At 39.7% G+C, this 17722-nt stretch overlaps 1 pseudogene; it reads left to right on the forward strand.

Moving 5' to 3' along the window:
• Positions 1-10379: 10379 nt before the first annotated feature.
• On the forward strand, positions 10380-16472 carry LOC142440455 (acireductone dioxygenase-like; annotated as a pseudogene).
• Positions 16473-17722: the final 1250 nt, after the last annotated feature.

The following is a 17722-nucleotide window of genomic DNA, read 5'->3' on the forward strand; positions in this document are numbered from 1 at the left end:
CACCCAGGGCTGCATTGGGGTAGGTCCATGCAGCTTTTCCTCAGGGAGTTCTTACAGGAAGTGAGCCTTGCCAGCTGAAGCAGGGAACTGACAAGGCAGCTGCACCCTGGTCTGACCATCAGAAAGCAAGAGATCTGAGAACTAGAAAGGCGAAGCTCACTGAGCCATTTATCTCTCGCCCTTCAATTAACCCCACATGTGTTTATGGGCCAGGTTGGCACAATAAACTAACTACCTCAGAAGTCATTGAGAAATTTGAATTGAGTCTCCACTAGTCTGATTTGGTGGCTGAATCCAACATGACTAAGTTGGCATTCTCAACATTTTTGAAAGGAAAAAAAAAGTGATGAAAGGTGTGAAGTCATTAACCACAAAACCAGGAAGCCAGACCATTAAAGAGGTTGAAACGTTACTATTAATATGGCTAAATCAGAAACAACTTGATGACCACAGCATGGCTGAGGCACGGGTATGCAAGAAGGCTAGAAGCCTCCGTAATGATTTAACTATCTTGGGTAAAAGAATTTGCAAGTGTAATGTTTGGCCCTCAGCCAGTAGTTTGGTTTTCCATTATTTTTTATGGGAAAACTATGTTCGGTTCTCAAACTTTCTGGTGTTCAAATACGAATTTGGAACGAATGGAGTTTGACAGCCTACGTATATATGCATATATAATATACACGCAGACACACATATAAAGGGAACTGCAAAAAGGTTATGGAAAAATAAAATTTTGAAAATGTTATGTATGCACGAACTTTTGAAGTCCTTTCATATTATATGTATATATAAATGTACATATTTAATACTTATAAAGTTAATGAATACTTTTAACTATATTCTACTTTTGAAGAAATTAGAACAAAATATTTGAGATTTACTTTAGGCCCATTCTCTGGATTTCTGAGGTGTTGCTCTTAGTTCTCTTTAGTTGTCAGCTTTTGATTTCTGACACCCTGACGCTGTGGGGGATGCAGGAAAGGGGAGTTTGGGCATTATGTAGAGGCTCGTCTAAGTGATCATCCAGATTTCTTCCAACCTGAAGAAGGTTTCATGAGGCTTCAGAATGACCTGGTGAAGAAGAAAAAACACATGCTTTGGAGTTAGACACATTGGTTTCCTCTCCAAGCCCCCACGCTCACTAGCTGTGTGCTTTTGGGCAAGCTCCTAAGCTTTGCTGAGCCTAGTTTCTCATCAGAAAAACAGAGCCGATGCCAACTACCAGATAGTTGCAGTGCGGATTAAATGAGAAACTATTTATAAAACATGAAACAGAGTGCCTTGTAGATAGTACATGGCAAAGTAGATACTATATTCAGCTTTTCATTATTCATATAACTCTCCAAGGGATCGAAAATGTAGGGCATAATATATTTGAATATTTCTTCTCCTTTCACTTCCAGGGCCTTATTTGAAAATCAAAAGAATGAAGGAAATAAACAGTAACTCTCAGAGGCCCTTCGGTAAGCATTGCCTATCCATTGAAATGTACTTTCCATTCAAAAACGAGGTTATTAGTTATTCATTGCGATTGGAACTGAGAATAGGAGCACAGCTCACCATTTTAGACTCAAAGGACGGGCAAGAATGACATGGTGATTGCTTGATTTTGATCATTTCCTAGTAGCCCTTTAATATCTCCCAAATCTGAGTTTTGCAGTGTTGGAAGTCAAACTGTTTAGACGGAAGGACTGGCGGTCATAGGTAGCAAGTACCTTGGAGTGACTGCTAGCTTTCCTTTCCTTCCCACTCCATTCAGGATATTGCGGAGGAAATTATTCCACTGCATGGGTGGCCTGAACATGTTGGCCTTGGGCCGCATGGCTCGTTGCACCCCTCTGGGCAAGCAATAAGTACCCCCAAATGCAAGTCTTTCCTTCATATCCGAGTGGCATGACTAACATCATTAACTCCTAGGGTTGAGGTTTGGGATTATGTAAAAACCTTACACCCCACTGCCAGAAATGTGATTGTACGTAATAACCAATGTTTAGACATTTTTCTTAAGGTTCGGATTTCATTGCAATTGCATGTTCGGAAATGAAAGCTCGGAGCTCACGACTCCTCGCTCTAATAGGACCAAATGTGTGGGACTGGATTTTGAGGCTTTTCAGACCAGAGGGAAAGTGCTGACAGTCTCCCCAGCTTGGAAAGGGCTGGGACTGGGCAAGCTCCGTTGTGCCCGTTGGCACGCCACACGCATTTCTAGAGGAACGCTTTCTGAAGTACAAAATGTGGCAGGCTCTCCACACAAGGAAACACATTCATAAAGGCTTTTGCCAGAGCCAACTTTGTGTCCACTGTGGGCTCCTTGCGCCATCTGGTGGTTTCAGTCGGGGACTGTGAAAGCCATCTATCCAGGACTCTAGGTTATACAATGAATTGTCTCTCAGCAGGAGCTGGTTCCCTTGTTGGGTTTTCTTTTGTTTGTTAAAGAAATTAAACCTTCCCCTCACAGTGGAGTCAACTCAGTCTCCTGGTGCCCCCTTGTGTGTCAGAGTAGAGCTGTGTTCCGCGGTGTTCCCAACGGCGGATTTTTCAGAAGTGGATCGCCAGACTTTTCTTCCTAGATGCTCCTGGGTGAGGGCTCCAACCTCCAGCCTTGTGATTACATACCTACAGAAATCATTGACCTTTGGTAGCACCCAGGGCTTTGTTTTGCCACGACACTACCAGGGCTCCTTCGCCAAATATTAGCTGCCTCTTATTCCTCCACTCCACCAAGGGTATGTCTTACATTCTCTGTCTTCACTGCAATGAAATGGCAGTTTGTGTCATTCGTGTTTTCCTACATGCCCACAGCAAAGTGTTACCCCTGTCATTAGAGTTCAAGGAATACGCTTTGTCTATTGACTCAAGGAAGTCACAAAAGATTTGTGCTGCACCTTTGTCTGCAGGACGGTTACACTTTTAAATATGCAAATCAAATCATGAAGCATCGTTCCCCCTCGAACCTTGAAAATCTTCCCATTCTGAAAACCTGGTTTCACACCTATCATCAAGCCTAAAGTTTGAAGCCTGGTTTATTGCCTCTGCATGTCCTAGTCCTTGCCCACCTGCTCTTTCTCACTCCTTCTTCCTTCCTTCCACGTGAGTCCTTTCCCAAGTTCATTTCTGCTTTAAGATTTGTATACATGTCATTTCCTCTGAGGGGAAATTTTTCAAGTCTGGTATCTACCTGACTCCCTTTAGGTATCAACTGACATATTAGCTACCAGAAAATCTAGTCCTTCTCCACAAACCAGGTTTGGTCTCCTGGTTATAGGCTCTTAATATTTTCACTGTTAACTCCAAGACGGTAGGAGGAAGAACTGCCTGTACAGAACAAACACTGCTGATCTGCACCATCCTTACACGGGTGAGCACTGAGCCCGGGCTGCAGTCACTATCTTCATCTGTCTCCCTAAGGGTCTTCCCCTTTTGCTGACCTTCCACTTTACCAAGCATGATGTCTTTCTCCAAGCATGAGGTCTCTCCTCATGACATTTCTGAAGTATGTGAGACCAAATCTTGCTATCCCTGCAGATAAGGAGCATTCTGGCTGTACTCCTCCCAAGACAGATTTGTTTGTTCTTCTAGAAGTCCGTGATACTTTCGATATTTTTTTGCCAACTCGGTAATTCAAATGCATCATTTCTCCTCCAGTTTTCCTCATTCATTAGCCAACTTCCACATGCATGCGAGGAAAGTGAAAATAGGTCAAGAACACCATAGTCTTCTAAATGGTTTCCTTGCTCTTACTCTTCAAAGATGTCTCACATGGCAGATTTGTTTTTGTCTTGTTTTCATGTGTTTGAAGTGAACTTGTATGTCACTAAGAACTCCACGTCCACTTCAGTTTTACTTTTCCTCCCAGACCAATGTTTACATCTGAGGGGTCCAAAATCTGGAGGGTTTTAAAAAATTATTTATTTATATTTCCTAATAAACCGTGCATCTTGTGTCCACCCTCTATCCCTCCCCTTACCCTGTTACAACCTCCATAGTCATCAAAGTTCTGTCTATTAATGTATCAGCTACATTTCTTATTCTTTGTTTTCCTCATCATAATGGTAATGGTAAACATCTATCTTTATAGTATTGACTGAGTTAATTATTAAGCATAATATTCTCTAGTTTTGTCCATGTCTTATGGTGTTTAAGGGAATTATTGTTTTTTATTGATATCTAAAGTTCCATAGTATGAGTGTACCAGAGCTTGTTTATCCATTCCTCTACTTAGGGGTTTTGGTTGTTTCTATGTTTTTGCTATTGTGGAAATTCCTTCAATAAACATAGATGTACATACGTCTGTCCATGTTATACTCTTAATTCCTTTAGGGTATATACCCAGCAGAGAAATAGCTGCATCATAAGGTACTTGGATTTGAATTTAAGGAAATGCCATACTGATTTCAATAGTTGTATAATTCGACAGCCTCGGCAGCAATGTAAAAGCGTTCCTATAGCTCCACATCTGTGTTAGTCCCAGTTGACTAGAGAAACAAATTCATAAACACTCATGTGTACAGGAAAGAACTCTATATAAAGAGTAATTGTGCATTAAGAAAACGTCCCAGCCCAGTCCAGATCCCTAAATTCAATATTAGCCCATATGTCCAGTACCAATCTGTAAATTCCTCTTCAGACTCACACAACACGTGCAATGACGCTGAGTGCAGAAAGTTCACAGGCCAGTGGGCAGAAAGTCTTATGGATCCAGTGGTGGTGGAAGCATCTTAGTGCTGGCATGGATCTCCACAGAGCTCCAAGGGTCTCCAGCTCCAAGGCTCTGGCTGCCATCAGCATAACTCCATGTGACTTGTCAACAGGAATGTCTTGTAGGGAGGGAGGGAGTGTCTGCCTCCAGCCAGCTATTTATCTCCTTAGTGACTCCAAATGAGGTCATCAAGATGTGACCTGATTGACAGGCTAACCTCCACCTCTTCACTTTGAAGTCTCAGGTTGACAACAGATTATGAAACCACCACAACATCCACTCCAACATTTTTATTTCCAATTGTACTGAATTTTTCCAAAAGTGTCACTGTAAAGTGATATCTCATTGTTTTAATTTGTATTTATCTTATTGCTAATAATAACAAACATTTCTCCATTTAATTGTTGGACACCTGTATGTCGTCTTTTGTAAATTGTCTATTCATGTGTGGTGCCCATTTTTTAATTGGATTGTGTTTTTCTGGTTAAGATGGTGTTGTTTTCCATAGACTTTGGAGATTAGCCCTTTATCTGATGTATTCTTACTGAATATTTTTCTCCAATTTATGGGTCTTTTATTGCTTCTTTTGATGAATTCTTTTGTTGTGCATAAATGCCATCGTTTTAGTAGATCCTGGTTCTTTATTTTGCCTCCGTAGTGTGGCTTATGCTTGATAATATGTTTATGCCTTGCATTGGGGTCCTTAAGTTTCTCCCTATATTTCTGTTGATGACCTTAATAATTGGGTGATTTATATTTAGGTCTTTGATTCATCTTGAGTTTGTTTTGTACATGGTGTGATGTATGGGTCTTGTTTCATTCTTTTGTAGGTGAAGATCCAGTTTTTCTGGCACTGTTTGCTTAAAATGCTGTGTCTTAGCAGTCAGTGTACAACATGAAAAAATAGTCATTTATAAATTATCAAGGATTCATGAGAGAGGGAGGGTGGGGAGTGGGAAAAATGAGCTGATACCAAGGGTTCACATAGAAAGAAAATGTTTTGAAAATGATGATGGCAACATATGTACAAAGGTGCTTGACACAATGGATGGTTGTATGGATTATGATAAGAGCTGTAAGTGCCCCCAATAAAATGATTTTTGAAAAAAGAAAATGCTGTCTCTTGCCCATTCCATGTATTTTCATTCTTTATTTAAAAATTAGGTGTCTATAGGTACGTGATTGTATTTCTTGGTTCTCAGTTCTAATCCATTGGTCTTCATATGTTCATTGTATCAGTACTCGACTACTCTGGTTACCAAGACTATATAGTAGGTTTTAGGGTCTAGGAGTGAAAGGCCTCCTATTTTGTTTTGTTTTTTAATAGTGTTTTAATTATCCTAGGTTTCTTTTCTTTCCATATAAAGTTGGTAACTAGTTTTTCCATTTCTTTGAAAAATTGAAGTAGGATTTGGGTTGGAATTGTATTGAATTCATCAAGTAATTTGGAATATACTAACATTTTCACAATATTTAGTCTGCCTATCAAGGAACATGGTAACTTGTTCCATTTGCATAAGTTCTTTTTAGTTTCTTGAAGGAGTATTTAGTAGTTTTCTTTGCATAGGTTTTTAGTTTCTATCATAAGATTTGTTCCTAAATATTTTATCTTCTATATAGTTATTATAAATGGTATTGTTCTTTTGCTATCTTTTTCGGTATCATCCTCCTTAATATAGAAGAATCCAATTGATTTCTGTAAGTAGATCTTATCATCTACTACACTGACAAAATTTTTAATCAGTCTGAGCAATTGTTTAATTGAATCTTTGGGGTTTTCTTTACATAGGATTATATCATTTGTAAATAAAGAGATTTTTATTTCTGCTGTGCATATATGGATACCTTTCTCTTTTTTGACATATTATGGCACTAGCTAACACTTCCAGAGCTATATTCAATAAAAGTGGTGATAAAGGGCAACTTCATCTGATTCACTTACAAAGAGGAAATGTTTTAATTTTCTCTCCATTCAGTGAGGCTGTTAGTTTCATATACATGACTTTTATTATATTGAGAATTTCCTTTATATATTGATTTTTGAGTGTTTTTATCAGAAATGGATGCTGAATTTTATGAAGCACCTTTTGTGGAAAGATTAATAAAATCATATAGTTATTTTCCTTTATTTTGCATATGTAATAAAGCTTTTTGATTTACTCTTTTTTTGCTTGTATTTATTATTTTTCTAATATTAAGCCATCCTTGCATATTTGGTATGAATCCCACTTGATCTTGATTTATTTTGTTTTGTTTTGATGTTTAGGTGAATTCTATAGGAGTGTATTTTATTGAAGATTTTGGAGTTTTCATTCATTAGAGATTTTGGTCTGTAATTTTCAATTCTGGTGATGTCTTTGCCAGGTTTAGGTATCAGAGTTATAGTTGCTTCATAAAGTGAGTTGGGTGGTTTATTGTCCATTTGTATATTGTGGAATTATTTATATAAAATTGGTATTAAGTCTTCTTTAAATGTTTAATAAAATTCCCTGATGAAACCATCTGGTTCTGGACTTTTTGATATTTGGAGGCTTGTTTATGACTAGATCCATTTGTTGGAATATTCTTCATAATTTTGTGGTAAATAATGCATTTCTAGGCATTTATCCATTTCTTCTATATTTTCTAATTTGTTGGAATACAATGTTTCATACTACTGTATGATTATATTTTTATCTCATTTGGTAAGATCAGCTTTTCCATTTCTTATTCGTGGAATTTGTTTTTCTCATTCTTTTTCTTTGTTAGGTTTGCCAGTGGTGTATCAATTTTGTTAATCTCTTCAAACAACTAGTTTCTTGTCTTACTGATTTTTTCCTATTGCTTTTCTATTTCCTGATTCATTTATTTCTGCCCTAATCTGTATTATTTCTTTTTTTTATTATATTGATGGCTACTAGATGGCTAACTATCTGATAGTTTTGCTGCATCTTTCCTATTGTTGTAATTAATGTCTTAAGTGTTTGCTTAATTCTGTCTGCCTTACTGATTTGTGAAGATATTGCTATAAACGGTCCTCTCAGTACTGTTTTTGTCACATCCCAAAGGCTTTGAGATTTTATTTTGGTTTGGTTTTGTTCTCATTTGCTTAGGAATCTAGTGTTCTTTAGTTTTTCAATTACCTAGTGGTTCATGAGCAAAATGTTATTCAAACAAATAGATATTTTTATGGTTGGTTTCTAAATTTACAGTGTTAAGATCAGAAAAGATGGTTTGCATTATCTCAATGATTCTTAAATTTATTGATGCTTGCTTTATGACGTAAAATAAGGTTTGTTCTAGAATAGCTTTCATGGGTGCTAGAGAAGAGTGATATGAATTTTTGTTGAGTGAAGTGTTAAATATATGAGGGGATATCCCCCCAAAAGCAGATATTTTTTCTTTTTCTTCATAAATCATTTTATTGGAGCCTCTTACAGCTCATAAAACCATCCATACATCAGTTGTATCAAGCACATTGGTCCATATGTTGTTATCGTTTTTTTCCCAGAACAACCTTATCACATTCAAAGTACTCTCTATTACACTTAATACATTTGTCAAATCATTTTCCACTCTTGAAAACATTTTTCAAACTCATCTGTTTGGATGGCTGACAGCACCTTCTTGTTGTGTTTTTTTCCCCCCTTTTCTTCTTCACCTCTTCTATGTTGTCATCCAGACGAGCACCGAACAACTCACTCTGAGTTAGTGCACCCAGTGGTGTCACTGGGAAAGGTTCTCTCTAGTCACAGTGAATTTTTTCATGAAAACAGTTTTGCTCGAACCTTGATTTTTTTGTGAGGCTGATTTAAGAGAACAGCGTGCAGCTGTGAAATTTTGTTTCCTGCTTGGGAAAATGCCACAGAAACTGTTATAATGTTGAACACAGCTTATAAGGACAGGGCTTTGGGAAAATCTTAAGTGTATGAGTGGTTTTCTCATTTCAAAACAGGTGAAATGTCAATTGATGACAAACCTCATTCCAGATGTCCTCAACTTCCCGAATGGATAAAAATGTCAACTCATAGTGCATTTGGAGTTCATTCCACCAGGTCAAACTGCTAATCAAGCTTTCGAGTTAGAGGTTCTGAAAAGATTGCATAACAGTGTGCAACATAAAAGGCCTGATTTGTGGTAGATGGGGGACTGGTTTTGCCACCATAACAATGCATGCAGCCGTCTCAGTGTGCCAGTTTTTGGCAAAGAAACAGTATGCCTTCCATGTACCTTACTGACCTGACTCACTCCATGTGACTTCTTTTTGTTTCTGAAAATGAAGAGGGACATGAAAGGACAGTGATTTGATGACATAGAAGAGATGAAGAAAAAAACAAGGGAGGTGCTGTTAGCCATCCACACAGATGAGTTTGAAAAATGTTTCCAAGAATGGAATCGCAGATTTGACAAATGTATTACGTGTAATGGAGAGTCCTTTGAAGGTGATAAGGTTGTTTTTGTAAAACAAGAGGAAGTAGGACAAAGAATATCATTGCTGATGTCAGATGGATCTGGGCTTAATGCAGAGAATACAAGAATGGTGTTTACTTGGGTTTTATTGACAGTGCAAAGGCATTCGACTGTGTGGATCCTAACAAACTGGATAGCCTTGAAAAAGGGGTATCTCAGAATGCTTCATTGTCCATGCAGTATTTGTACCGGCATCAAGATGCAAGTGTTTGAACAGAACAAGGGAAGACCGCGTGGTTCAAAGTCAGGAAAGGTCTGTGCCAGGGCTGCATCCCCTCCCCACACTTACTCACTCTGTGTGTCGGGCAAATAATCAGAGAAGCTGGATTACATGAAGAAGATTAAGACGTCGGAAATGGAGGAAGGCTTATAACAACCTGAAATGAAGATGACACAACCTTGTTTGCTGAAAGGGATCTCCACCTGCTGATGGAGATCCTGGATTGCAGTCCTCAGTGTGGATTACAACCCAGTGTAAAGAAAACCAGAATCCTCACCACTAGACCAGTAGGTGACATCCTGGAAAATGTAAAAAAGACTGAAGTTGCCAAATATTCCTGCTTGCTTGGGGTCACAAATAGTGTTCATGGAAACTTCAGTTAAGAGAGTAAAAGATGCATTGAATTGGGTAATTCTGCCGCACAAGACCTCTTTGAGGGTTGAAAATCAAGGATGTCCGTCAGTCAGTGTGACATGAAAAATAATAATTATAAATTATCAAGGGTTCATCAGGGAGGGAGGGGAAAATGAAGAGCTGATACCTAGGGCTTAAAGTAGAAAGAAAATGTTTTTTAAAATGAAGATGGCAACAAATGTACAAATGTGTCTGACACAATGGATGGATGGATGGATGGTGATAAGAGTTGTACACGCCCCTAATAAAATCATAAAAAAGAAAACCAAGTATGGTAGTTTGAGGACTAAAGTGGGCCTGACCCAAGCCAGGAGATTTTAATGGCCTCATATGCATATGCAGGTTGTACCTAGAATCAGGAAGCCCAAGGAAGAAAAGTTGCATTTGAATTGCAGTGCTGGCAAAGAATATGGACTGCCCCCAACAAACAAACAAACAAACCTGTCTGGGAAAAGTAGAGGCAGCATTCTCCTTGGAAGGATGGGGTGTTTGTCTCAAGTATTGTGAACACGCGGTCAGGAGAAATCAGTCCCTGGGGAAGGGCACCATGGTAGGTAAAGCAGGGGGAGAGTGAAAAAGAGAAAGACCTTCCGCAAGATGAATGGACACATTGGCTCCACCGATGGTCTCAGGCACCAGAACAACCGTAATGATGGTCCAGGACCAGGCGGTGTTCCATTCTGTTGCACATAGGGGCGCTGTGAGTCAGAACCAACTAAGAACTAAGACACCCACAACAGAAGAACAGTATCAATCAAGAGGAAGTTTCCGGGACTCTTCTAGCAACCACTTTAAGCGTTTCTATCTTGTCTTTTTAAACACTTTTACTTTCTTTGCATGATGCTCTTGATTGTCAGGTCCCCAGCGCGTCAGGTCTTCTGTCTTTAGCGTTCAATGCATCAAATCTATTCTTGAGATGTCTTCAAAATGCAGGTGGGTAATATGCAAGGGTATCTTTTGTCTCTTTCCAGTTGTTTTCATTTCCTTCAACTTCAACCTGAACTTACATATTAGCAACTGGTAGTCGCTCCTCCACTGTTGGCTCCTGGTCTTCTTTGACTAGCACTTGAATTGAAATTGAATAAAATGTTAAGTTGCTTTCTTTATAGGTATATGGTTATTATCTTATCACAAACAGCAGTTTACTTCCAGATTGATATTGAAATGTTCTTTTTGATGATGAATGTAACTCCATTCCTCCTGAATTTCTCATTCCTGCCATAATAAACCATGATTTTCTGGTTCAAAATGGCCAATAGTAGGCTCTTTTTCTTTTTAAAAAAATAATTTTATTGGGGGCTCATACAACACTGATCACAATCCATACATACATCCGTTGTGTCAAGCACATTTGCACATATGTTGCCATCATCATTCTCAAAACGTCTGCTTTCCACTTGAGCCCCTGGCATCAACTCATTTTTCCCCTCCCTCCCCATTCCATGCTCCCTCATGAACCCTTGATAATTTACAAGTCATTATTATTTTGTCATATCTTGACCTCTCCGATGTCTCCCTTCACCCACTTTTCTGTTGACCGACCTCCAGAGAAGAGGTTAATTTTTGTTTTAAAGGCCAGGTCACCAATGCCTAAGGTATCGATCTTTATGAATTCCACTTTGGTTTTGACCATTTCTATTTTTCTAGATTCAGACTTTGTACAGTCCGCATTCTAATAATTCATGAATAACCTCTTCAGCTGTTCCTTCGCGTTTTGAATCATGCGCCGTCGGAAAATGAAGGTTCTGTAAGCTCTGTTCCATTCACTTCAGTAAGATGGACTCTACTCCGTGGAGGCAGCTCCTTATCAATTGTTCCATATCGCCTTCCAACTGGAGAGGCCCACCTTCCAGCACCATAGAGGATGGTGCTTCCCTGCTATTCATAAAGTTTTCAGTAGCTAACTCACCAGAAGGGGCAGCTGATTCCTTCTTCCTCGTCGGGTCTTTTTCTGGAAGTTCCACTGAAACTGTTCACATTGATGACCCCGCTGGCGTGTGAGATGCAGGTGCATAGCTTCTAGTGTAACAGCCATATGAAAGCCCTCACAGCACAAGCAGTGAAAACAATCCTGTAAGATTTGACCATCTTCTGGTGCATATGTGTTCCATTCATGATGCTCTCTCTGCGTCTGTAGTCCCACCTGCAACTGTGATGAATGGTCTGCCACTACTCATGATCACGTAGTGGTTTTCTTGGTCTTTTCATGAGGAACTCCATGGTTATGAATCCACAGGTTGTAAATCCGCCTCTGTTCTTTGTGCATGCTAAATCCTTCCCTGATTTTGAGTGAATCTTTGTTTTTGTCCTGTTTGAAACTTGAAAGGGTCTCTATAGAATATGTTTCTATTTGTTTGTTTGTTTGTTTGTTTTTTAGCTGTAGCACAAGATCCACACAGTTGAATGCCATGGCATAGCCAATGTAATAAACAGCTTTCTTGTATTCTCTCTGCTTTGAGCCAAGATCCATCTGACATCAGCAATGATATCCCTTGTTCCACATTCTCTTCTGACTCCTGCCTGAACCTCTGGCAGGTCCCTATCAATGTACTGCTGGAAGCATTGTTGGATGATCTTTCACAAAATTCTACTCACATATGGTATCAGTAATATGGTTCTATAGTTTGAGCATTCTGTTGGGTTACCTTTCTTTGGAATGGGTACAAATATGGAGCTCTTCTAGTCAGTTGGTCAATTCTGTCTTCCCAATTTCCTGGCATAGACAAGTGAATGTTTCTAGTGCTACATCACTTTGTTGAAACACTTCAATTGATATTTCATCAGTTCCTGGAGGCTTGTATTTGGCTGTCAGTGCAACTTGAACTTCTTCCTTCAGTACCATTGATTCTTATTCATATGCTCCCTTCTGAAATGGCGGGATGTTCTTTTTGGTACAATGACTGTGTGTTCTTTCCACCTTTTTTTTAAAATGTTTCCCCCATCATTCAATATTTGCACATAGAATCTTCAAGATTGCAACTCGAAGCTTGAATTTTTCTATAGTTCTTTCAGTGTAAGATATGCTGAGCATATTCATCCCTTTTGGTTTTCTAATTCGGGATCTTTGAACATTTCATGATGACATTTGGCCTTGTCTTCTTGAGCTGCCCTGTTGCTTTAGCTAGTCTACGATTAAGAGCAAGTTTCAAAATTTCTTCTGACATCCACTTTGATCTTTTCTTCCTTCCCTATCTTGGTAACGACCTTTTGCTTTCTTCGTGAATGATGTTCTAGATGTCCTCCACAGTCCATCACGTCTTCTGTCATTAATCTTCTATGCATCAAATCTGTTCCTCAGATGTTCTTCAAATTCAAGTGGGATCGACTCAAGGTTGTGTTTTAGTTGGAGAAGAGTGTTGGTTCTGGAGAATCATAAGTGTCATGGACTGCTAACAGGTCAAACGGAACTGTCTTGGAAGAAGTATGGCCAGAGTGCTCCTTAAAGGCAAGGACAGTGAGACTTCTTCTTATATACCTTGAACTTGGTGTCAGGAGAAACTAGTCACTGGAGAAGGACTTCCTATTTGGTAAAGTAGAGGGGCAGTGAAGAAGGGGAATCCCTCCAGGAGATGGATTGACAACATGGCTATCCCAGTGGACTCAAGCACAGGAAAATGTTTGCGGATGGCACAGGGCCAGGAAGTTTTTCACTCTGTTGTTCATTAGGTCTCTGTGGGTCAGCTCTGACTCAATGGCACCTAAGAACAATAACACCAGAAGAGAATTGCAAGGATACACAATTGTCTTTTACAGCAGGACTCCCAGAGGTCAAGGATTAGAATAGACTCCAAAGAAGGAGTTTCCTGAAGCCCACCAAATTCCACGGACCCCGAGGACCTGAGGTAAATGCTCTTAGACTATGAGTCCCATACTTTGGTGTGATTCTCTAAGACTCTTATTAAGATTTTTATTTTTTCATCTGAGAATTGTTAATCCTTACTTTCAGTTGCCAGCAATTGCTATCTCCAGGTGTCGGTAGGAATGCCTTTGGTAACCTCTTAAATGAGTGAGGTGGAGCAGATGGACTTGTGAGAAACTGAAATTTGATTCTGTGAGGTAATATTTGCATGTGGCTCAATTATGGTTTAGCATCGAAAGGAGCATTTGTATCTGCAGATTTGTAACTTTCAATAGAAATTGCAAATGCTCCCCCAGGGGGACAAATAACAGAAATGTAGGTGGAGGGAAATAGTGAACAGTGTAAGATTCAAAAATAATAATTTACAATTTATGGGAGGGTGAGGGAGGGGAAAAAAAGAGGAGCTGATACCAAGGGCTTGTAGAAAGAAAATGTTTTTAAAATGATGGCAACATATGCACAAATGTGTTTGATACAATTGATGTATGGATTGTTATATGAGGTGTAAGAGCCCCCAATAAAATGATTTATTTTTTTTAAAAAAAGAAGAAGAAATTATAAATGCTCAACTCTGGCCTAATATATTTTTCTTTGCTGTTTTGTTTTGGTTTTTTGTTCTCTCTCTCTCTCTCTCTCTCTCTCTCCTTCTGTCTCTTCCAAAGGTCTGGTGGCAGTGGCGTGGGGTCCTGTGTCATCTCTGGCAGTTTTACTTGTCTCTCCTGGTGACAGCAGGATGAGGCTCTTAATATATTACCATCCTAGAAGTCTTAGAATTTATGAAATCTTGGTCTATATACACAAAACAAAGAGTTGGTGGGGGTGGACACAGAACCACCAGTAAAAAGCTAGAAAGTCAGGGACCAACTGTGAAAGCTAATGAAAGAATTCTGGGAAGAATAAACAGCTTCAGAGAATGGGTAAGGTGTCCAGGCTGACCGCAGACCTCAAGACCATGCCTCGGTAATTCTTAGGTACGCATGGTTTTTACAATACCATGTCTAAAACCTCCTGTGTTTTCCCATCAGGATTTGACTGAGACCAAGAATGCCACATGTTCAACAAACTTGAACTTTCTCAGAAATTGGGAGATGCTGTATCTGAGGACAATAGGAAGCTGTTCTCTGTGGTAAGATATGCCTGTCTGAGATAAGGGCAGGCATTGTGGCGATCTGCTTGGCAGGATGTCATTACGCATAGTCTGGAATACTGCTGAATGTGACTACTCAAACTTTTTCTACAAAAATAGGTTAAGTTGCCAAAGATGGGCTCCCTGCTAGGGAATTTATTTGACCGTGAGAAACTAAAATTCCCATCACATTCATAATATCCTTAATAAATGAGTCTGGATTCCCTGCCCCCCCCCACCCGTGTGAACACTGGTTAAATGGAATATACTGGAACTAATTTAGAATTTCAGTCATCGTTTTGAGAAATTAGTTTCCATTGGTGTCTTTTCTTTCTCTAAAACACTTATTTAATGGCTGTGTTGTACAGTTCAGGAGAACTTTGTTTCTATTTCATTTGAAAAGGCTTTCTGTGGTTGGCCCTTGTGCAGACGATTTGTACAGGACTCTGGTTCCATTACTGGGAGTTCTGCACACACTGTTGAGGGATGCGACAAGAAATCTCAGTCTTTGGGCCAAAGTTCTGAGAACTGAACACGCTTCACTGTTGCCAACTGTTTCACATGCTTTTGTGTGCATGTTTGGGAAGAAATCACCAAAATTTGCAAGAAATCCACAGGGGGAACTAGTAGCATTTCCTGGCCTGTTTTGGGAGAATCAACGGTTCGCAGCCTGTTTGCAGAATTTTTTTTAATAAGTAGCATTGCATGGCAAGACTTCATGCCACACTAGAGTTCAGGCTGGACTTATGCAGTGGCTACTGGTGTACAATTGCCATGAGATCTTAAGAAAGGCAGTAGCCACCTTTAAGGGCAAGGGTCATTTTTCCACATTTTGTTACAAGGATTCTCAGACTGAGTCTGAGATCTCTGATAATTTTAATATAGGTGGACCTACCTGGAAACAGGCTAAAATTATGTACATAGGTACTCATATGTGTGTGTTGCATTGTTATGTGTTGTGCTGTTTTAGGCTGTGATGCTGTTGTTGATCCTCCTTATAAAATGATCACGAAGAAAAACTCAGGCAAAGGCTGGTACTCAAGCTGACTTCAGAGACCCATTGTGCAATTCTCAGCCAACAGAGTGTCCACTTGGACAAAATCTGGGGTAATAATTTCTTCTGTAAGAATATCAAACTACTCCCAAGGAGCTGTAGGGTGAAAAAGGCCCGAGTATGAGCTGCAGCCAGCGGGAAGGTGTTGGAAGCGTGGTGAATGGACGAATCCCTGGGCGACCAGAGGAGGTCAGTTGCACGGTCAGCCTGGAACAACTGCGTCAGCTTGATGTATTTCACTGGGACTTGGATGCTGACAATAATGAGAATGATCCCGAAATTAAAAAGATCCGAAAAGAGAGAAACTACTCCTGGATGGACAGGATCACAATGTGCAAACATAATCTACCAAATTATGAAGAAAAGATTAAACTGTTCTATGAGGAACGTTTACAATTGGATGACGAAATTCTATGTATTTTGGATGGCAGCGACTATTTCGATCTGAGAGATACAGAGGACAAGTGGATCCGGATTTTCATGGAGAAAAGAGACATAGGAACACTTCCTGCAAAAATGTATCACCCTTTCACACTGGATGAAAAGAATATGTACAAGCAATGTGGCTGTTTGTTGGCAAACCAGTCTGGACAGCCTGCTGACCATTTTGACGCCCGAGGGCAGTGCGTGCAGTTCTGGCACAGAGTCTAAGGGCGCTGGCTCTCTGAGACCCCCGAGCACCCCACTTGCAAAGATCTGACAGTGGAGCAGAGGGTACTCATTTTCCCTTTGCCTTTATTTTCGACTTCAGCCTGGCTTATCTTTTCTTTGCAAGATTGTTTGATCGGACTGTTTTTGAATGAAAAGAATAGTACAGCAAATTATAATGTGGGCAGTACTATGAAAATCTAGGCAAACCTCATCAATTTTCTTTAATTAAAACAAGAATAGTGGTTCTGTAGTCCTGTGTGAATACATGCGTTCAAGTTTAACCTGAATGCAAGCTTAGATCCAGAAAATTCAGAATGGCTGGATGACTGGATTAAAGGCTTGTCTCCAAACAAGCAGCCGTCTAAGAGAGATGTCAACTAAGTCCACATGGAAGAAGCAACCCGTCATCAGTCACCGAAGGACTGGAATTCATCAATCACCGAAGGATTGGAATCCACATCATCTGAAGTTGACGGGGGATTAATATCAGAGCCCAAATGGTGAGAATCCGGTGTGCAGAAGGCAACGATGGCAGCGGGAGCCCAAGATTCATTTGTACAAGTACATAGGAAATAAACCTCCAGAGAACTCCCCGATCTAAAACTGAGGGATGGAGGAAAGTGGTCACTAAACAGAGTGCCTGGGAGAGAGGAGTACAGAAGATCAAAGGCGTAAATCTGACCTGCACAGTTAACACTTTATCAGCAGATCCCCCCTATATTGCAGGCTGGGCCTGATCTGGTTTCCAAATTTTTCTGTATTTTTGGTTTGTATTGTTTTCTTGGATTTCTGTTTGGTCATATTAGAGTGTATCTCAAAGATGTTATGTCAATGGAAGTCACCCCCTGGAAGCTGTGTTATATGCCTTTTCATTTTTAGTATGTGAAACCTAGGATTGATGAACCTAGAGAGACAGCAAGTAGAATTAGGGGGAGGAGATGGGGGTGGGGGTAAAGGAGAGACGATGTCAAGGAGTCCATGTAGAAAAATGAATGTTTGGAAACTGATCGTGGTAGCAATTGTACATTCTATTTGACGTGATTGAAATGTGTAATGATATGATATATGTATTAAATCCCAACTAGTAATAATAATAAAACACTCAAGTTCACAGTTCTTTTAGACTATCTCATTTATATGCATATGACCTTTGGCCTGGAATAGGATGTATCCAGCAGGCCTGCCCAGACTTCTGTTTGACATTTTATCTAAACAATGTTGCTTTTGTCCCTGGGGAATGGAAAAACTGC

The sequence above is a fragment of the Tenrec ecaudatus genome, chromosome 1 (assembly GCF_050624435.1).
Source record: "Tenrec ecaudatus isolate mTenEca1 chromosome 1, mTenEca1.hap1, whole genome shotgun sequence".
NCBI classification, from domain to species: Eukaryota; Metazoa; Chordata; class Mammalia; order Afrosoricida; family Tenrecidae; genus Tenrec; species Tenrec ecaudatus.